Below are 22506 nucleotides of genomic sequence, written 5' to 3' on the forward strand. Positions count from 1 at the left end.
AAAAAAAAAAAAAAAAAAAAAAAAAAAAGGAAAAGAAAAGAAAAAAAGTGCTGCCAGGCAGGAATCAGGAGTCGGGGCAGATCATCAGGGCTAGTCAGAATCTTTTTTCCGAGATCAGGAGTGGAAGAAGTGGCAACAGGGAAAGGGCAGACAGCAACCAAATGCTGAGGTCCAGAATCCAGGAGATTGCATCAAATTGTTAGCTGGAGATCAGGAATCTTGGACTCAGGGCAGGATGACAAAGCATCATGATTTCGGCCTAATGTATGAAATGCTGGTTTCTGGCATGAGGAAGTGGTCTTAACCACAAGGATGGCACATGGCTGACATCTTGCTTGCCAGTCTCAAATAAATGATAATAGTGTGGTGTCTAGGAGGATCAGAGTCCTTGGCTGTGTTGAAGGGTACTGTGATCCACTGATAATGTCTGCTATGGGCAAATTGCAGAGAAGTCCACGCCCTAACATTCCTTAGCCTATGTAACCCTGGTCTGTGGCTTGTACCCATGTGCCCTGTACTTCCACAGTCTTTCACTGTTCTGAACAGGGTCTATGCTGCCTTAACTGTCTACATCCTGGGACTGCCTTAGAGATGACTGACATCCTTTATTTACTCTTGGGATGGAGTCAGACTTGCTGTCTTTATCCTATATTCTGTATTCTTGTTTTACTATATTCAGAAGCAAATGGTATTGTATATATAAATGTCTTTCAAATAGAAAATGATAGATAACCTGGAGACTGGATAAAGATGTGGTTTTTCTATAAAATGAAGTACTACTCAGGCATAAAGAATGAGAAGCTAGAGATATTTATAGCTAAATGGATGCACATTGAGGCTATACTGTTTTTTGTTTTGTTTGTTTGTTTTGGTGCTGTGGATCAAACTCAGGACCTTGTGCTTGTGAGGCAGGTGGTGACACCACTGAGCTAAATCCTCAGCCCTTGAGGTCATACTCTTAAGTGAAATAAATAGGACACACTTGAATAAATACCGAATAGTTTCTCTGGTGTGAAAAACTAAAAGTAAATAAGGTTCAAATGGTATAATTGATAATGTGAAATAGGAAGAAAAGGTCTAAAGGAAAAGGGGAAGTATGTAGGGTAGGGAAAAGGAAATAAGGGAAAAGAAAAAATATGAAAAAAGGAAAAAATGGAAACAAAATCTTTGTAAATAGGGAAGGGTGAAGGGGGTGAAGGGAGGGCAGGGGCATGGGGAAAAAATGAGAATCAAGATACATCATGTAAAGGTACAAGTTCCCAATGATGAATGTAACTGTATTGTTTGCTTTAAATGTGCCAATAAACTTAATGGGGAAAAAAAGAGAAAATGATAGTTTCAAAACTTAGAGGCTATATCGAACTATTGCACATACACTTATTTTTTTGGGAGTACTGGGAATGAACCCAAGGCTTTTGCACTGAGCTGCATTCCCCAGTTCGTCTTTTACTTGATTTAATTATTTTCTCATTCTGAGACAGGGTCTGGGAAAGTCACCAAATCGCCCAGGCAGAATTCAAACTTGCACTCCTCCTGCCCCAGTCTCCTACAGTGTTGAGATTATAGGCTTGTGCCATCGCCACACTTGGATTGGGCCACTGTGTTTGTGTTTGTGGCCAGGGAGTTCCTGATCTCACATTGTTCCCGAGGTCAGTGGGCTTGGTTTGTGAAGAAGGGAGGTGGCCTAGGCTATACTCCTTCCTGTAGCCCAGGATGACTTCTACACGGTGCAGCAGACTGTGAAGAAATGAATGTGACTCGGTTCTTGCCTTCATGGGGCTTTTACTCTAGGAGGTATATGTGACATTTGGGGCAGAGGAGGAAGGGTAGCAAGAATTACTTGGCCCTTGGGCCCCTGATCCTTGAATGACTTAGAGGAAAGACAAGTGCAATGGACTACTTCTTTTGGTTACAGTCTGTTTTTGTTTTTTTTTTTTTTGGGTACTGGGGATTGAACTTGGGACCTCATGCTTGTGAGACAGGCTGCAGAACCAATGAGCTAAATCCCTGGCCCCAACAGGTCTGGTATTTTGACATGGATGTTTCTCTATAGTATCATTTTGGGCAAATGACCAACTTGCTGTCTTGGAGCTTCAGTTTTCATTCTCTTTGACGTTTCAGCCTTATGCTTTCATTAAAAAATAAATCTGTGTGGGCTGGGGATTTAGCTCAGTGGTTCTGCTGCCTGCCTTGCAAGTGCAAAGACCCAAGTTTGATCCCCAGTACCCCCCCGATCTTTGAGGTAAGGTACATATCTGCCTAATCATTTAATGCAATTGAAAACAGTAACACCTATTAAAGTATTTTGTAAATTGTGAAGCACTATAAACATGAAAAGGTTTATTATTATGATACTATGAATACTTTCAGGTACAAAATACTTATCTATTGCTTTAAAATATGAATAATGAGGCTTCTTTTCCATGGGGTTTTCATGCTCTAGTCACCAGTCTAGACTCTGTAGTGATATTCTTTTCCAGGCTCCTAGTCAGTAGTGAAAACCAGTAGTCTTAGTATGTTCATAGTTTTGCATGAAATAATTGAGTAAATCACCTTATAGAGAGAAAAGGTTTATTTTATTTATTTATTTTTGGGGTGGGTGCTGGGGATCAAACTCAGGTTCTTGTGCACTGAGCTAAATCCCCAGCCCGAAACTTTTTATTTTTTGACTCACAGTTTCTGAGCTTGCAATCCATGATCATTTGTTTCTATTGTTTTGGGCCTGTTGCTTATGGCAGGAATGTGTGGTGGATCAAGATTGCTGATCTTAGGGCTAGGAAAAGGGGGAGAGAAGGAGAGCGGGATGGGGGTGGGAGGAGAGAGAGTAGAGGGGGAGAGAGAGAGAGAGAGAGAGAGAGAGAGAGAGAGAGAGAGAGAGAAAGACTCAAATCTCAGGGTCTGAAAAAAGTGGGTGGAGGGGAGATAGCAAGGTCCCATAATCCTCTTTGATGTGTGTCTCCAGCGATCTTAAGACTTCCCTTTAAGCTCCAGCTCTTCAAGTCTCTGCCACCTCCCATGAGTGCCAAACTGGAGAGAACCACATGGACCTTTTTGGGGGACAGTTAAGATTCAAACTATACATTTAGCAAAGGTAGTTAAATCTCCTCCCTGTCCCTTGTGGGCTGGTGCTCTCATGGAGAGCAGGGTAAGGGGCTCAGCCTTGAACTAAAATCTCGAGCAAAGCTAACTGGCTAAAAGACCTCAGTCTCTTGGTTAGCTCATGTTAACCCATTGGGACAAATGGCCAAAGGAACGACGAGAGATGCTGGGACAGAACTGAGGTGGATCTTTAGAGCTCCCTTCATCCTGGTACCTGGTTCACTTTCCTACAGCTTTGCTAAAACTCAGCTTTTGTTGTCAGCAGCCACTGGCTTGGGGACTTTCACTGAAAATTCTCTTTAGCTTATTTGGGCCGAAGAAGGTATTGTCCCATTTGAATTTGAGGGTTCGCAATTTGGACGAGAGTTCTTTGAGCTCAGAAGAGCAAATCCTGTTCTCATACCTGGTTTTAACTTTCAATTCTCACAGTTAAGAGGGGGAAAAAGATTTTAAATGTCATTTGCTGTAATGGTTGGCTCCAGTGAGGGATCTTATCTCGATTATTTGCTTCAAAGATTTAATTGGCTGAAGCCTGTATATTTGATCATTAACAAAATGATCTCCTCTTTTCTACATGCTAATAATGTTGTTTAATGGGAAATGCAGCTTTGATTTCTTCCTGGGCTAGGTTGCTATTTTTTTCTTTCACTGAGAAGGGCTAGTTTAAGAATTTACCCTGTATGAGACATGGTAAAGTTTCATTTGGGAAAAGTCTGAGATTGGGTTGCTCAAAAAGATGGGAGTGGAAGGAATATTCTTGGTCCAGCTGTGGGGAGCAGTTTGTTTAGAGCAGAACAAACCAAATACCTTGGCATGTGGAAACTTTATACCTGTCCCACATGTTTTAGACACTTCTGAAAAAACAAACATCTCCGTATTTGCAATTATAAGGTCAAAAAGTCGCATGTTAGCCCCAGTGCCAATTTAGCTAACTGAGTCCTCAAGCAGTAAGCACTGATATTGTAAAGTAAGGGTATGTGGTGGCCATTTCACCAACCTCCACACCTGGAAAAGATAAAAAATAAAACAAGAAAGAAAGCAATGTGAATTTGAAACCAGAGAGTGGGCTGGGATGATGGTGTCCAGATTCTGGGTTCCTATGGTATCTCTATGTTCCAGGCTTGGAGGAATATTTGAAACGCATGCATCTTTATGGGAAGAATCTCCTTAATCCACATCTCAGGGGCGAGATTATGCTGTGCAACGTCACATGTGGACGTGGATTTCTGGAAATATATTCTCATGAAAAGTGTCCCACCTTCTTCTTCCTCCCTCTTAAACCAGCTGGTTCATCTCCTGAAATTCAATATGCTCCCCTTCTTTTTCTCCACATGTCAGTGCCCAAAAGAGGCCCATGAAAAGAAACAGCTGCACCAATACCAGCAGGAGTTGCTGCAGCTACAGATTTGAAGCATGCACCTGCATGGAGTTGGGTGACTGGAGATTTGTCAGGGGAGGGAATATCACAGGACATCAGGACTCTAAAGCCAGAGGGATGGATGGCTCTGGGGTGGCAAATTGGATAACCCACTGCTCACCTGGAGGTCAACGGATCACACCTGATGTGAATTAGTCAAAAGGATTCCAGGATGAGGGTTAGTTGGTCGTTTATGAATGAAATGATTAGCTGGCTATAACAGTTCCTAATAAACAGATTGTATCATGACATCTATTCATCAAGCCATGAGGAAACGGCATCTCTGTGGCCCTCATGGCAGAAGGGAGCAGGACTGATGAGATTGTGTCCTCATGCATAAGTGAGCGAGCTAGAGGCCATTGAGAGTGTTGAGCAGAAGGATGACTTGATCTGATAGATGAATTAATAGGCTCATTTGGTGTGTTGGGGATAGACAGTAAGAAAGTAAGGTAGCATAAACAAGGTAAAACATGATGGCTTGGAATATGAGGTTATAGCAGAAAATGGTGAGAACCTGTTGTATTCTGGGTATTTTTTGAAGGTAGACCCAACAGAATGTTCTGATAGATTAGAATCAGAGTGTGAAGGAAATGGAGTAAAGGATGCTTTTGAGGTTTTTGACTTGAACAACTGGAAGGGCTGAGCTTACAGCAACTGAGCTGAGGAGGGCTTTCTAGAACAACAGATTTTGGGGAGGAGTGTCAGGATATCCATGTTGGCTCTGTCTGTTAGAAACCAACTGGAGAGGATGAATAGGCATTTGGATCTATGAATCTGGAGTTCAGAGAGAGGTTCTAGTTGGAAATAGAAATTTAGTAATCATCAATAGCTATAAAGAATTTAAAAGTAAGAAGTTTGGATGGGATTGCCAAGGGTGTGGGACACACATGGAAGAGACCCAAATACTGAGTCTTAGGCTCTCCAGTCTGAGGAGGTTAGGGAGCTCAGAAGAAACCCATAAATGAGATTTAGAAGGACTGGCCATGAGGTAAGAGAAAACTGAGAATGCAGTGACCTAAAAATTGAGTGCTGAGTGTTCCAAAGAAGAGGAAGACAGCAACTGTGTCCAGTGATGTGTAGGCTGAATGCAGTCCTGAAAGTTGAATTCAGCTTCCTGGGTGTCTGACTGACAAAAGCAATTTTGGAGGAGCTATGAGGCAATTATCTGATTGGACAGAATACACAAGAATGAGGGCAGAGGATGTGGCAAAAGAGCACCAACAACTCTTGCAAAGGGAGTAGACACATGGTGTGATCATTGGAGGGAAAGTAGAGTGAGGGAACATTTTTACCCTTAAGAGAAATAATATATCAATGGGTAAGATCTAGTAGAAAGGGAAAATTCTGATAATGTCAGAGACTGGAGGGAAGGTTGTATGGCCATATTCTTGCACGAGATTGGGTGGAATCCAGTAGAATTCAGTTTTATTTAGGTGCAAGTATGATCCATTTGTAGAAGGGTGGGGAGGTGGAGTTTTTAAGAATAGCTGTCAGTGGGTGAATAAAAGTGGAGATGAGAGATTGTGGTAATTTGTTTTTGAATTCTTCTATTTCTCAGTGAGGCATGAGGTGAGGAAAGAAGTTGGGAATGAGGATGGAGGAGAAGGAGCTGTAGGCAGACGAGAGAGGGTGGGAGTCCTGGAAATAAACCATAAGAAGACTAGTAGGGAAAAAAGGGAAGAGAAAAAAATGTGAGATAATGAAAAGATGAAAATAAAGTGTTTGTAGATCAGGAGGGGAGGAGGCGGTGAAGGGAGGGCAGAGGTAAGGGGAAAAAATGAGAATCAAGACTTGTCATGTAGAGGTACAAGATCCCAACAATGAATGTAACTGTACTGTATCCCTAAAATGTACCAATAAACTAAATTAAAGCTGAAAAAAAAAAGACTAGTAGGTGTGGTGTGGTGTTCAGCTGGGGGTACAGGTACACAGTGGTGGAGACTTGAACTCGGGGATTTGCCAATGGAGTTCTAGAGGCAGGAGAAGGTGCCCAGAGATCTTGCTGCTTTTCATAGACAAGTATTATTTTTCATTTTTTAAGACAAAAATACTGGTTATGGACCTCATACATTATTTAAGAAACTCTAAGTGGACTATGACACACTGATTGAAAATCACTGATCTAAAAGGCACATGTGTTTTCCCCCTACCTTGTTTCTTAAGGTACATAGCCTTGTGAGGATTTCCTTGATAAATCCACCATTCTTTTGTTGACTTCCCATGATGTACCTAGCACAGTTTTCAATGCAGATGGATGAGGGATAAGACAGTTCTTGTCTTCAGGTTGATGAATTGGTGAAGATCTGAATTAGGCACAGTTTGGTAGAATCTGGAGCTGCCCCATGTCAGTTAGCACCTGGGACAGATTCTACTACTCAGAGATGGCACCACACCATGCTGACCCTATTGCCTAAAGAGTTGATTGGGTGCTTAGGGGCCCAACACCGTGATGTTCACCTTAATGTCAACATCAGAATACTTGTTCTCCATGTGTGGTCAGGTCATCTAATCCTGAGACTGTCACTTCCTGTAACCCAAGCAGTAAATTCTATTAGTTCATCCTTAGATGGTATCAACATTTTAGGCAACCTTGTCAGATTGGTGACTCATCAAACTTGTGGTTAAATTTTACCCTAAACATTAAAAAACATCCTTTGGTCTCATCAGCTCTTTATTATTATGTTAGAGGTTATATTATATCAAAACTACATGTTTTGATATTGATGACTGGTACTTGCTGAGTAGGGGTGAAATAAAGGTTCTGGTTCCCTCGAATTTTGGTTTATCTCAAACATAAGGTCCTGTGAAGAGCAGTGTGCAAGTGTCTTTTAATTTGTTTGTTTGTTTTTTGTACCTGGGATCGAATTCAAGACCTTGTGCTTGCAAGGCAGGCATGGCACCATTGAGTTAAATCCCTGGCCCGAGAATCTTTTAATGCAAGGAGAAAAATACTTAATTTCTATATTTTTCTGTTATTATTTTTGGTCTTTGATCCAAAGGCAAAATGAATGAGAACAATGGTGGTATGGATATTCAAACCCCATATTTCAATCACACTTTAATTCAGTGTAAAGGACTTCATTTTTCTTTTCAACATTCAATGTTTATGGCCCCCGACCTGACATTTTCATTCTTTGTTTATGGTTTGGATGCTTTGTGCTAACATACTTGCCACGGATGCAGTTGGGTTTGCCTTTCCAGGCAACAGTTAAACCAGCAGGAGACCACTTGTGCTCAATTTGTTGGAATGAAATCTACATTTTGGGATTAGATTACTTAGTAGTGTCATTTTGCATTGAGTAGACTTTGTGGGTGGTCTCCCATAAACTCTGCACATACAGCGAGTGTCAGCCCTGATTATCTCCAAGCAAGCTTGTAATGACTGCACAGCTTGGTATTTACAAGAAAAAGCCAGCTTTTCTTACTTTTAATTCAGGAAATATAGAGGTGTGGATGAGTCCTACAGAAGTGGTGGCAAAAGGCCCATTCTGAGGCCATTCTTGGAGCAGTGCAACTTAACTTTCTGTCCTTCCTGGAGATCAGGGAAATAGTCACAGCCACTTGGGGCTCACCAATTAGGACATTCATCTTTAACAATGCCTGAAGGAGCTGTTTCAGTTCAGAATAATAAGAATTAAAGGATTAGTTGAGGAGGACAGACATAGCATTGTGGAGTAAACTATGTAGCTGGCTTAAGCAAACATAAGTACAGTAAATAGGTATTATTGCCGTGTCGTTCTGGCAATATAATTTCTTGAGCGCAGTGGCTGTCAACCAGGGTGATTTGCCCCACCGCTCTGACAATGTGTGGAGACATTTTTGGCTGTCACAATTAGTGGATGCTACAGTGTCTAGGGGGTAAATGCCAGGGATACTGTTAGCCATCGTAGATGGCTGCCTTCTCCCCCTAGAATAATTGTGTTCAAAATGTCAGTAGAGCTCAGGTTGAGAGACCACACTCCAGGGTAGAAGTGTAGAACTCTGATTTTAACAGTTCTCTTTTTTTTTTTTCTTCTCCTCAATATCCTCTGGTCTCCTTTTATCCTGTCTGCATTCCCGCTTACCTGGAATCTCGGGGTGCTGAAACTAAATTATTCCCAAGTTCCGTGGTAGAGAGAGTATCAGCTGTGGAGTAAGGCAAATCTGCCTTAAATTACTCCCTAATGTCTTCATTTTGGGTGGCTTTGGGGGTGAACACATAATCTCTCTGAATTTCACTTTCTTACCTTCTTTTTGTTTTATTTTTACAACCTTACCAGCATTTTTTTTTTCTAGTACTAGGGATCAAACTCAGGACCTTGCATTTGTGAGGCAGGTGTGGCACCACTGAGCTAAATCCCTGGCCCTTGTTTTTTTTTTTTTATCAGCACATGTTTGTGACACATAATGATAACATTTTTGGTGGGTAGTTGGTACATGTAGATGTTGGTACATGTTAATTCTTTTGTCATCCCTTTCTCCCTCCACTTCTGTCCAGCTCTTAAACCTGTTCCTATTTGCAAAAGAAACATCTTCCTGTTTCCTATTATCTATCTTTTATTTTGGTCTTTAATTTATTTATACTTTAGGTTTCTCATATAAGAGAAGCCATGTGATATTTAAGCTTATGTGTCTGATTTGTTTCACTTAGCATTGTGGTTTTAAGGTATTTTTATTTACCTACAAGTGACTCAATTTTTGGGGGGTAGGGTATTGAGGATTGCACTGAGTTACATCTCTACCTTTTAAAATTAAAAATTTTGAAACAGGGTCTTTGTAAATCACTAAGTTACCCAAGATGAACTTGAACTCGTGATTCTCCTGGCTTATCCTCCCAATGCTGGGATTACATGTGTTGCCACCATGCCTGGTTTGCTTCAATTACAAATATCTGAAACAGTAAATATTTGTGTCCTTACCAGGCTGGGTGGGAATAAAGATAAAGTTTATATAGATCTATCAGTATTAGTGTACTAGGTAGTGAATACTTCATAGGATTTTTATCATGGCCCATCCATGTTCAATTTTTCACCTTTCTTTAATCATTTTCCTTACATTCTTGGTAGAAAATTTAGAAAAAAGCACAAGTAGGCAGAAAAAACTATATGACCTGAATCTTACTTCTCAGAGATAATCGCTGTTAATATTTTTTGTATATGTGTTATATACTTCCAGAGTTTTTCTGTGGGTATGTATGTTCCTGATGTGTATACTGTTTAGTGCTTGCTTGTTAGATCTAATGATGCATTAGGAACATCTCTCCATGTCAATAAATATAGATCTGCATTGTCTGTATCGTCATTTTAGAAAGCTGTCTCATGTTTTATTGTATCGATGAGCCATAATTTATTCAGCCAGTCCTTTATATTCTTGGATATTTGGACGTTAGGGTGAGTCCAGGTTGCATAATTGTGGTTCTAGAAAGCCAGCGCTTGCTGAGCCTGTTTGATACTCTACCAGCATACCCCTATATAGCACCCCACAATGATCCAAAGGCTGGGTCTCTACAGGATATAGTTTCTCTGCTCCTATCTTTTATGGACTTTCTTCTCTCACTATGCTTTTTTTCTTTTGTGCTACAGCATAACAGAGGGGTTTTAAGCCCAGGCTCTGGGTTCAGAGTGGTTCTAAGCCCAGGCTCTGCCCAGGTTCAAGTCCCAGCTCCTCTGCTTGGGCACATGAACTCACCTAGATGAGGCTCAGTTTCTCCACCTGTGAAACCATGTCATAGAGTTATTCTGAGAACTAAATGAAAAAGAACATGTCAGGCTCATTGTGGATTAGGCAAGAAGAAATGCCTAACAAACTAAGTGCTTCCTGGAAGTTTTTTCCCCATCTATGAACCAGAAAGCAGGCCCTTACCATACACCAAATCTGCTCACCAGAACTATGGGAATGTATGTTGTTTATAAGCTGCCTAGTTTCTGGAGTTTTGTTAACAACAACCTGAATGGACTACAACAGAGCCACAGATCATTAGTACCATAAAGCTTTTCTCTCTCAAGTAAGTAGCAAAAAAATCCAAGTTGAATTTCAATATAAAAATTAGGTTGACTATTCCTATCTGTCAATATAGATCCTGCTTTTCTCATCCTCAGGAAAATGAGGATGACAGCCTGGCTTCTCCCACTTCCACACATTCTCAAGCCTGTTTTTTATTTTAGCGTTTGAAAAATTTGCTTGGCATTATAGGACCATTAGCCAAATATAAAGCAAGAAAAAATTCATCCATAACACCGCTGTCATCCCCGACAAATTAAACTATTTTTATTTTTTCCGTGTTCCCTTCCAGCTTTTGTCCCCATGAACATATAATTTAAGGAGTTGTAATCATAGTGTAACTATCATTTTGTGTTCTGCATTTTCCACTTAGCATTAATTATATCATAAGCATTTTTTTCATGTTGCTGAAAGTCATCCTAATTATCATTTTTAATGACTGTGTAAGAATTCATCAAGTTGGGAGTGGATTACTTAACCCTTCTTCTGTCATGGGGCCATTTGGGACTCCTTTGGTCTCTTTTTCCTTTAGGGTTGACCTTATAACATCCATCTGCTTTTCCTGGATGAGGAAGGGAGGAACAGCAAAGTGGGCAGGAGGAAGAGAAATACAGTGTATGCTCTAAACAGAAAGCAGAGGGGATTAAAGCATTCTGCTGTTCACATAGCCATAGTGAGCCTCTTAGAAACAAGAACTGAAGGAAATCTAGCTTTTTCTTCATGAAGCCCCTTCACTAATGGCTCTCTTTGCGAGGACAGTTTTTTTTTAAATGACCTTCAATGTGTTAGGAGAAAGTTGGCTGGCAAAGGGAAGCCTCACCTATCAGCTTTAACCTCCCACTCACCAGAATCAACTCTCAAATGCTATTCTGAATTTCATAAACATAGCCACAATTTTTGTTAATAAAATACTTAGTGTTAATTAGAGCTAAAATGATGTTGAGAGGATTTCAACTATAACAGTGTTTCCTGAAGTTCTACAGATTCCAGAAGTACAAGATGAAGCAAGGGTTCTCTTGATAAACAGCATCTGGAAAACTGTGTTGCTGACTCTTAGACATGCTTCTTGGCTATTCACAATGCCCGTGCATCTATTCAATGCTTTGAGAAGTCCTTTAGGAAGGAAAAGTACCAAACTTTGGTTGATCCAATGTTTCCCAAGGTCATAGGCATGGTTCTTCTACCAGTCAAAGTCGGCTTGGCAAAATGCAAACAATCTAGGTAATTCGGAAAGAACTGGCGTCAGAGATCTAGTTAAGAAATGTGATGAACTTTGAAGACTCACAATTTAAAGGAGTAGCTACAACCCAAAGGATAGCCATGGTGCTATCAGACTCTGGAAATACACCATTTCTGCAGTCCTGGGGCAATTCATAGGGTGTAGCAAGTGTAGGGACTCCTGGGGAGGTGCTGGGCAGGGGAAGAGGATTCAGCTGTGAGGGCTGGGATGATCCCTGCATCCTGAAGCTGTTACTCCTAGAAGGGTCTTACTCTGTGGAAGACAGAATTTTGGGTCCTTTCAGCTCTGCCTCTTTCTGTCATGCTCTTGAATATGTTACATCATTTGATAAGAGGGATTGTATAATAATTAAAGTCACTAGTCAGCTGACCTTAATATAGGAGATTATCCTGGATGATCTTGTATGGACCCAGTGTTATTACATGAGCTCTTAAAAGTAGAAGAGCAGCTCCTAGAATATGAAGTTGAAAAGGTCTAGAGCAGGAGAGGATTCAGTGCACAAAGCTTGGCTGTGACAGGGGTAGTGGTGGGGGTGAGGATGAGCTAAGGAATGTGGACAGCTAAGAAGTTGAGAAGGACTGCTAGCTAATGCCCAGCAAGGAGGCCATAGAGACCTCAGCCCTACAGCTTTATGAAACTGAATTCTGCCCGCTGCATATTCCTAGAAGTAGGTTTTCCCTTAGAGTCTCCAGGTGTGAGCCCCGGCTGGTCAACAACTTGATTTTGGTCTTGTGAAGCCCTACATGAGAATTTAGCTGAGCTCACTGGAATTCTGACCTAGAGAACTGTATGAAACAATAAATTAGCATTGCTTGAAGCCACTAAGTTTGTGGTAACTTACTATGGCAGCAATAGAAAATTAAAACATCCTTTCATCTTTTAATCACCTGTTATTCTCTAACATTTGCAGAATGTAACTGGAAGCCCATAGACAAGGGGGTCTGGGAAATGCAGTTTGTGGAGTTCCGGCTCCCCCATAATTCAGCACAGAAGAGTACGAGTGAAGGCTTACAGCACATGGGTGAGTCCCAACACAGCATCTGTTAGCATTTGGTGGGATGAATATTAGGAAAACCACTTTGGGGAATTTTACCTTATGATACAGCAGGACTAGACTTCTTTTTTATTTGGTCCTGGGATTGAACTCAGGCCCTTGTGCTTGTGAGGCAGGCGCCGGAACCATTGAGCTAAATCCCTGGCAGAACTAGACTTCTGAAATGGGTACACTGGGATCTCCCATAAAATGAATGACAATGATAAATTTATGTCAAGACTATGAGACAGCCAAAAGAAGACAGTAGAATGTCATGGAGAGAACACCCAGACTGGAGGTCAAGTTCACCATCTGTCATAAACTCAATGGATGGCCTTGAGATGCTCATCCTCCCAGGGCCTCTCCTTCTGCTCTTGTGGAGTTAGGGAGCTGACAAAAGCACTTTTGGCTGCAAAGGTCTGCTATGTAGAGAATGTTACTCATTTGAATGCTTGTGGGTTCTGTTTGAGTGATTTGTTGCCACATCTTTGATTGATGTGATGCTGAATTCATGATGGGGCAGCAGAACTCTCTGTTGGTCATGAAATTGTTGCCAAGGGAAATTATGATTCAGTTTGCAGTCATCTTCTAGCCAATATGAGAAAAATGGACGAAAAATTATCACTTTGGCCCCAGGTGACTCCAGGGACCTCCGATGAGGGTGGCATAAAATGGATTTTCCTTGAAAGTGCAATGGCCGTGCTGTACAACCTTTGTGCTGATTGCCTTAGGTCACATTAGAGCAATGAATGGTGTTATTTCTGACTTAAAGGAGCTTCTAATCTATTTGAGCAGACAAGATGAACAGAAATGATTAGATAATGATGGAAACAAATACAGCCATGTCTTAAATTATACCACAGGCCTATGTCAACTACCTGGTACTGCTGTCACTGGTCTTTTATTTTAAATAAAGGAAGTCTTTCCTTTCATCTTTCCAGATCACAAAGAGGTACAAACCTTTGAGCAGCAGTTGTTCGGAGCTGGGTTTTATGGCTTTTGCTTTTTTTCCCTATGCTTTCACTGCAAACTGCTCAGTGAAGCTGTGAGCAGCTTTCACGACAGTTTTCTGTGGGGTGTAGAACATAGCTTGCCACCCACCTTGGGTACGGTGGTTTTTTTTTTTTTTTTTTAAACATTTGAAAGTAAAACAAAGTACTCTGCCATTAACAGAAAGCTAGAATTTTTCTATCTGCTTGTACTTTTGACAGGTTGGTTGATGCTGTCACTGGCTGTGTGTGCCTTTTCAGAATGCATCTTTTTAGTTCGTTACTCCTGGGTGGATTAATTCCTAATGCTCCTCTTTGACATTTTCTTTATTGGTACCAACAAAGCAATGATGCCACGATTTCATTTCAGTCCTATTCTGGGGTTGATGCCCATGGTGTGGAGGCAGCAGCCTGCTCTTCCAGAATCTGCAAGTCTGCACAGCTGGCTGGAGCCTTCATTTACACCTTTATGCATCTTATGTGCAATGTTGCTTTCTCTTACTGGGGAGACTGTATGGTTTTGAACATTTTCAAAATGGGACATGGAACAAATTTTACCTCATTTGTCACGGGGCTGTTGGTTCTCTATTCGTGTCTGAAACAATACTGTGGAACTAAGGGAAGCTGCCTGGAATTGAGTCGTGATTCCAATATTTCTTTTTGTTTAATTTAAAAATTTTATGCACCAAATGACACCATTAAGGTTAAATGAAAACCAAGTCACAGACAGGGAGATGATATTTACAACACATATGTGTGACAAAGAACTTGTATTTGTAATATAGAAAAACTGATACAAATCAATAATAAAAAGCAGAATTCTTTTTTTTTTTTGTTTTTTTTTTTGTACCGGGGATTGAACTCAGGACCTTGTGCTTGTGAGGCAGGCGGTGGAACCCCTGAGCTCAACCCATGGTCCAAGCAGAATTCTTTCATGATAATAGAAATAAGAACAGTGCATGCCTATGGGAGTGGTAGATTTTGGAGAATGAGGTACTTTTTGGTGTGGCGAAAGTGTTTAAATCATAAATAAAGTTGATTCCAGCATTTCTTTGGGAAAATTTATTAATTTCTTGGAGAGCCAGTCTTCTTATATGTGAAGTGTGTGTGTGTGTGTGTGTGTGTGTGTGTGTGTATGTATGTAAACAACATGGCAGGATTGTTGTGAAGATTAAAGTAAGCAATACATATTAAGTGATTAACCCAATGACTGCTATATAAGTGCTTAATACGTGTTAGCTATCTCCATCTTTATCTTTATGATCATGATCCTCACCACGACCATCATTGCTGTCGTCACCTTACCGCCATCGTGACCATCACCAGTATCACTAACGTTATTATCATCACCATTATTTATTTGAGGTAGGGTCTTGTTCAGGCTGACCTGGAACTCCTGGGATCAAATGATCATCTTGCCTCAGCCTCCTGAGTAGCTGAGATTACAGGTGTGTGCCACTGTGCCTAGCCACCACCACCATTATTATTATTGTCACCATCCTCCTCACCATCATCACCGTCACCACCAGCACCATCGTCATCATCATCATCATCATCATCATCATTATCGTCATTGTCATCATCAGCATCACCATCACCATCATCACTAGCAGCAGCAGCAGCAGCAGCGCTTATCGTCATTGTCATCATCAGCATCACCATCACCATCATCACTAGCAGCAGCAGCAGCAGCAGCAGCGGTGGTGGTGGCATCTTCCCCTTTGAGGGCTTCTCACAGTCATCTTATTTGAGTCCTCTGATCTCCAGAAAAATAATCTGGAGTCTGGGAGGTGAAAGTGACTTGTACAAGTTCACAAATGGACCTGACCCCTACCTATTCTCACTTCCTTTCAGAGGGCTTTCTCATCCCACTGTGGAACTCTGGAAGGATCTTGCTTTTGGTTCTTTTCATTTTCAGAAAAGAATTTCTCTCTCTTGTTCTTTAATATAAAGCTTCCCTTCCTCTACCACAGGCAATAAATGGAAATATATTTTGAAAAGTGAAGAGCATTATATCAATGGAGGAAATCATTTTTGATTGCCACTTGAAAGGTTGACTTGCAGCTAATCACAAATAGTTTCCAATATTAGTTTTTTTTTTTAACAGTACAGCCAAATGATGACTTTACCCTGTCTTCCTTCCAGACTCTCTACTGAACAATGTCAAAGAACACCAGCCGCCACAATAAAACCCACACCCCTCCCCTTCTGTCTGGCGAGAGAGGGGGCTGAAATCACAGTGTGTCAAGCAGGCTGTAAACATCTGAGCTGCTTTCCTTCAACTTTTGGGAGGGCTTCTTTGGGATGATGGGGGCGCGGGGGGATGACAAAGGGTTGCACTGTAAATTACCATGTAAATTGGCATGGTGTCTGAACTTAAGACACCTTTGCCTGCCGCAGCTCAGTGAATTCGAGCTTCTGTGACTCCCACTCAAGGGGAGAGGGGAAGCGCCTTCCAGAGCTGAGCTGCTGAAACACCTAAGAGGGCCCATGTCCTTGATTCTGATGTGGTCCTGTAAATACACTTGAGCGGCAGCTAAAACCCAGCATCATCCCAAATAGAATATGCCGTAGTGTATTGTAAAAGGTCTGCAGGGTTCTTCTTCACACACTAATCCTTGCAGGAGAATCCTGAGCAGTTTTGTAGCTTGATACTATGAATGTCTCTTGGACGCACTGTCCGCCATGTTTAGGTGTATGGATCCCGCGTTTTCCTTTCTTTCTCTTGTCTTCCTCCCACTTTCTGTCTCATACACTGGGTCAGTGAGGAAACAGACGGCTGTGTGGGAGGACTTCATCATCAAAGCTGGCTCACCTGGCACGTTAGTCTTGTCCCCTGACTGAGAAGCAGAACTTTTAGGCTATTGCTTTGTCATCAAATGTGTCAGACATTTATTTGTTGGCTTCTTGCCTCCATTCCCATGGCCACGTCCACATCCTGAAGGCCACTGCCCACATCTGCAGGTGATGGCTGTGGTTTCTGCCACACCCAGAATTGACAGCGGGTGGTAGTTGGCCTGTTCAGTTCTCTCAGTTCATCTTTTCTTTGTAGGAAGTAACTTCCCGAGGGCACAAGCCTACTTTAGGGACAAACAGGACCACAGAAGTGACCTGAGGGATTTCTGTTGGTGTAGGGAGGTTTCTAAAAAGCAGTGAGAAGGAAGCTCTGCTCTGCTTTTCCCTCTTCAGCTAAATCAGTGTTCACTGCGGCATAAGAATACCTCACATGTGGAGGCTTTGTGTTTAAAAATTACAACATGTATAATTATTCTATGGACCTTTATGTACTAGGCACTGAGCTCAACATTGTGCATGTCTTTATCTCACTTCAACTGGACCATAAAGCTTTAATCCCATCTACCTACTCTATGTTGACTTTCCCTTTCTTTTTTCCCCTCCCTTTCTCCCTCCCTCCCTCCCTTCCTTCCTTCTTTCTTTGTTTAGTGGTTGCTCATGTGATTGTAGGCTAACAAGCCTGAAATCTGCAGGACAGATGGGTGGGCTGGAGATCCAGGGAAGACCTGATGTTTCAGCTTAAGTTTGAAGGCAGCTCGGAGGCAGAACTCTCTCTTTCTGGGGCTTGGGTGGGGACTATCATTTTTTTTTCTTATGGCTTTCAACTGATTGGATGATATTCATCACATTATGGAGAATAGTGCTTTACCCAAATCCTATCCATTTAAGGCAAATTTCATGCAAAAACTTACCTCTGTAGTGACATTGTAAAATTTAATTTTCTATTAGTATATGCTTACACTACATAGTAATTGAATTCTTTGTGGGGAGTTGGTATGTGTTCATAACTTAATTCACTTTGATGTCCCTTTCCTCTCCCCTCCATTTCTTGATCTCTTTCAGCTTTGATAGACATCTATCTCTACTTTTATTAGCTATCTTTTATTTTGCTCTTTATTCATATTTTGGGTTTCTCATATATGAGAAACCATGTGGTATTTAAACTTGTGTGTCTGATTTTTAAAAAATATAACATAGTGTTCTCAAGGTGCATCCATTTTCCTACAATTGACTGGTTTATTTTTCTTTATGGCAGAGTAGTACTCCATGGCGTGCAAATGCCATATTTTCTTTATTCATTCATTTGTTGATGAACATATAGGCTGCTTCCAAGATTTAGCTATAATGCACTGTGTAAATATTATATACATGTATTACTGTAATATGATGTCTTTAACTTCTTTGGGAAGATATCTAGAAGGGAAATAGATGGGTTAAATGGAATTTCTAGTTTTTGTTTTTTAAGTAATTGCTATACTGATTTCCATAGTGGTTGTAATAGTTTATGTTCCCACCAGTGTAGAAGGGTTACTTTTCCTCTGCAGCCCCACCAAATAATAAATAATGGTTATTATTTGATTTCTTGACAATAGCCATTCTTGCTGGGGTAAGATAGAATCTCAATGTTGTTTTAACATGGTGACATTTAGACTGTGGTTGACCAAATATTTGGGTACCACAGCAGAGCCAAGTTGACACATAAAATCAATCATCATACGTTATCATTTCCTTTGTGCAGGGGAGGAAAACAAGTCTCAGAGAAATGAATTCACTTGCAGTGGTAAGCTGAGTATCGGACTCTAAATATGTCCATGTCTTACTCTTCAGGATCTCTGGCTCTTACCTCATATGGAAAAAGGAATCTGTAGATGTGATTAAATTAAGGGTATTGAGGTGGGGAGAAGATGCTGTATTTTGCTGGATTCAGTGTATTAAAAGAGTATTTTTTTCGCCTTTTTTCTTTATTGGTACATTTTAGGAGTACAATACAGTTAAATTCATCATTGGGATCTTGTACCTTTACATGATGTATCTTGGTTCTTATTTTTTTCTCCATTCTTCTGCCCTCCATTCGCCCCCTTCACCCTTCCCTATTTACAGAGACTTTGTTTCCATTTTTTTCCTTTTTTCTTTTCCTTTCTTAGCTTTCCCATCCCCCCTCACTTCTCTTACACCTTTAGACATTTTTTTATTATTACACAATATCAATTATCATTTTGATTCTTATCTACACTTTTAGTTTATCACACTAGAGAAACTATTCAGTATTTCCACGTGTGTCCTATTAATTTCACTTAAAAATATGTCTTCAATGTGCATCCACTTAGCTATAAATTTGTCTAGTTTCTCATTCTTTATGGCTGAGTAGTATTCCATTTTATAAAAAAAACCACATCTTCTTTATCCAGTCTCCAGTTGATGGGCAATTAGGCTGTTTGCAAGTTTCAGCTATTACAAACTGTGCTGCCATAAACATGGGTGAGCATATGTCACTGTGTTATGATTCTTCTGATTCTTTTTTGGAAGATACCCAGCAGGGGAATAGCTGGGTCAAATGTAACTTCTACTTCTAGTTGTTTGAGGTATCTCCATATTGATTTCCACAGTGGTCGCACCAGTCTGCATTCCCACCAACAATGAAGAAGGGTTCTTTCTCTCCACAACCCTGTCAACATTTGTTATTGGTTGATTTCTTTTTTTTTCCTCTCATTGAGTTTATTGATACACTTTAGGTATGTACAGCACAGTTACATTATCATTGGGATCTTGTACCTTTATATGACAGGTCTTGGTTCTCATTTTTTCCCCTTGTCCCTGCCCTCCCTTCACCCCCTCCTCCCTTCCCTATTTACAAATACTTTATTTCCATTTTTTCATTTTCTCATATATTTTTTTCTTTTCCCTTATTACTTTTCCCCTACCTTTCCAACTTCCCCTATGCCTTTAGCCCTTTTCTTCCTATTTCACACTGTCAATTATATTGTTAGGATCTTATGTACCATTATAGTTTTTTACACCGGAGAAACTATTTGGTATCTATACATGTGTGACTTACTTATTTCACTTAGGAGTATGTCCTCAATATGTATCCATTTTCCTATGAACGAATCTAATTTCTCATTCTTTATGGCTGAGTAGTATTCCATTTTATAGAAAAAACCCACATCTTCTTTATCCAGTCTGCAATTGATGGGCAAATGGGCTGTTTCCAAGTTTTAGCTATTACAAACGGTGCTGCTATAAACATAGGTGTACATATATCGCTGTGATATGCTTCCTTTAATTCTTTTGGAAAGATACCCAGCCTAGGGATGGCTGGGTCAAATGGAACTTCTAATCCCAGTCTTTGAGGTATCTCTATATTGATTTCCATAGTGGTTGCACCAGTCTGCACTCCCACCAAAAATGGAGAAGGGTTCCTTTCTCCCCACAACCCTGTCAACATTTGTTGTTGGTTGATTTCTTGATAGTGGCCAATCTTTGTGGGGTAAGGAGGAATCTCAGTGTTGTTTTCATCTGCATCTCTCAAATGACCAGTGATGTTGAACATTTTTTCATATGTTTATTTGCTGCTTTTATGTCATTGTTTGAGAAATGTCTGTTTACTTCCGATGCCCATTTTAGAATTGGGTTTATAAATTTGAGAGGTTTGATTTTTTTGAGTTCTTTATATATTCTGTATAGTAGACCTTTGTCAGAGTAACACCTGGTAAAAATATTTTCCCACATTGTAGGTTGTCTTTTAGCTCTGTTGGCGATTTCTCTTGCACTGCAAAAACTTTTTAATACAACAAGATCCCAGTTGTTTACTCCTTGTACAAGTTCTTGTGCTGCTGAGGATTTGTTCATAAAGTCTTCTCCTATGCCAATGTCTTCAAGAGTTCTACCTAACTTATCTTCCCACAAGTTTAGTGTTTCTGTTTTGAAATTTAGATCTTTAATCCGCTTGGATTTTAGTTTAATGCATGGTGAAAGATAGGGATCTAATTTTAATTTTTGGCAAGTTGAAAACCAATTTTTCCAGCACCATTTATTAAGGAGGCTATCTTTCCTCCAGTGAGGGTGATTGGCTCCTTTGTCAAAGAGGAAGTAGCTGAGTATGTGTGGTGTTGTTTCTGTATCTTCTCATTTATTCCACTGATCCTTGGGTCTGTTTCTTTGCCAGTACCATGTTTTTTTTTTTTTTTTTTTAAATATAAAAGTGGCTTTGCAGTATAGTTTCAAGTTGGGAATTGAGATATCCCTGTCATGTCTCTCTTGCCTAGAATTGCTTTTGCTATTCTAGGTCTCTTCTGGCTCCAAATGAATTTTTGGATTGTTTTCTCTAGTTCAATGAAATACATGGTTGGGATTTCAATCAGGATTGCACTGAATCTGTTTAGCAGTTTTGGAAGTATGGCCATTCTCTCTATATTGTTTCTTCCTACCCAGGAACAAGGGATGTCTTTCTATTTTCTTATATCCGCTTTGATCTCTTTTTTTCAGAGTGTTGTAGTTCTCAGTGTAGAGGTCTGTTGCTTTCTTTGTTAGATTGATTCCTAGATATTTCATTTTTTGGATGCTATTGTGAAAGGGTTTGTTTCTCTAATTTCTCTCTCAGCTGGGTGTGGTGGTGCATGCCTGTAATCCCAGCATTCGGGAGGCTGTGGCAGGAGGATCGCTGTGAGTTCAAGACCAGCCTGGGCTACATAGTGAATTCCAGATGAGTCTCAACTACATAGTGAGAGCCTGTCTCAAAAAAAAAAACTCTAATTGTTTTCTCAGTAATTCTGTTTTTTATGTACAATGATTCTATTGATTTTTGAGTGTTGACCTTATATCCAGCTACTCTACTGAGTCTGTCAATTAAGTCTAGAAGTCTTTTGGCAGTTTTTTTGGTCTTCTATGTAGAGTATCATATCATCAGCAAATAATGACAGTTTAATGCCTTCCTTTCCTATCTTTATTGCTTTAATTTCTTTCTCTTGTCTAATTGCTGTGGCTAATGTTTCCAAAACTATATTGAACAGCAGTGGTGACTATGGATATCCTTGTCTTGTTTCTTATTTTAGCATGAAGATTTTCAGTTTTTGATCATTTAGAATGATATTGGCTGTTGGTTTTTCATAGATAGCCTTTATCAAGTTGAGATAAAGACCATCTAATTTTCTGCAGTTTTTTTTTTAATAAAAAGACAGGAATGGGTGTAGAATTTTATTGAATACTTTTTCTGCATCTATTGAGATAATCATGTGGTTTTAGTCTTTGATTCTATTAATATAGTGTATTACATTTATTAATTTATGTATGTTGAACCATCCTTGCATCTCTGGGATAAACCTGACTTGATCAGGGTGTATGATTTTCTTGATGACCCTCTGTATTCTGTTAGCCAATATCTTATTGAGGATTTTTGCATCTATGTTCATTGCTGAGATTGGTGTGTAGTTTTCTTTCTAGGGTGGGTCTTCCCCAGTTTTGGAATCAAAGTAACACTCGCTTCTAGGAATGAATTTGGAAGTATTGCTTTCCTTTCAGTTTCACTGAAAAGTTTCAAAAGTAGTGGCAGTAGTTCTTCTCTAAATGTTTTGTAGAATTCAGCAGTGAAGCTATCGGGACCTGGGCTTTTCTTTGTTGGTAAAATTTAATTATGTTTTCAATTTCACTGATTGTTATTGGGGTGTTTAGAAGTTTTATAACTTCTTCATTCAACTTTGGTAATTTATATGTATCTAGAAATCTGCCCATTTGTTCTGTATTTTCCGTTTTATTAGAGTACAGGCTCTCAAAGTAGGTATTGATGATCCTCTGGATTTCTCTTGGATCTTTTGTGACTTCACCTTTTTCATTCCTAATTGCATGGATATGAACCTTGTGTTTCCTTTTCTTGATAAGGTTGGCTAAAGGTTTATTGATTTTATTTATTTTTTCAAAAACCAACTCTTCAATTCATTGATTTTTTTGTATCATTCTC

At 40.1% G+C, this 22506-nt stretch overlaps 1 long non-coding RNA gene across 2 annotated transcripts in view; it reads left to right on the plus strand.

Moving 5' to 3' along the window:
• Positions 1-22506, plus strand: part of LOC104853701 — a 94709-nt gene that overhangs the window by 41224 nt on the left and 30979 nt on the right. For both annotated transcript variants that reach the window (XR_777866.2, XR_004517378.1), the window contains one exon: positions 12646-12756. This is a non-coding gene — a long non-coding RNA (uncharacterized LOC104853701). The remainder of the gene's footprint in view (positions 1-12645; positions 12757-22506) is intronic.

Source organism: Fukomys damarensis, unplaced genomic scaffold (genome assembly GCF_012274545.1).
Source record: "Fukomys damarensis isolate Sample0158 unplaced genomic scaffold, DMR_v1.0_HiC HiC_scaffold_16, whole genome shotgun sequence".
NCBI lineage: Eukaryota > Metazoa > Chordata > Mammalia > Rodentia > Bathyergidae > Fukomys > Fukomys damarensis.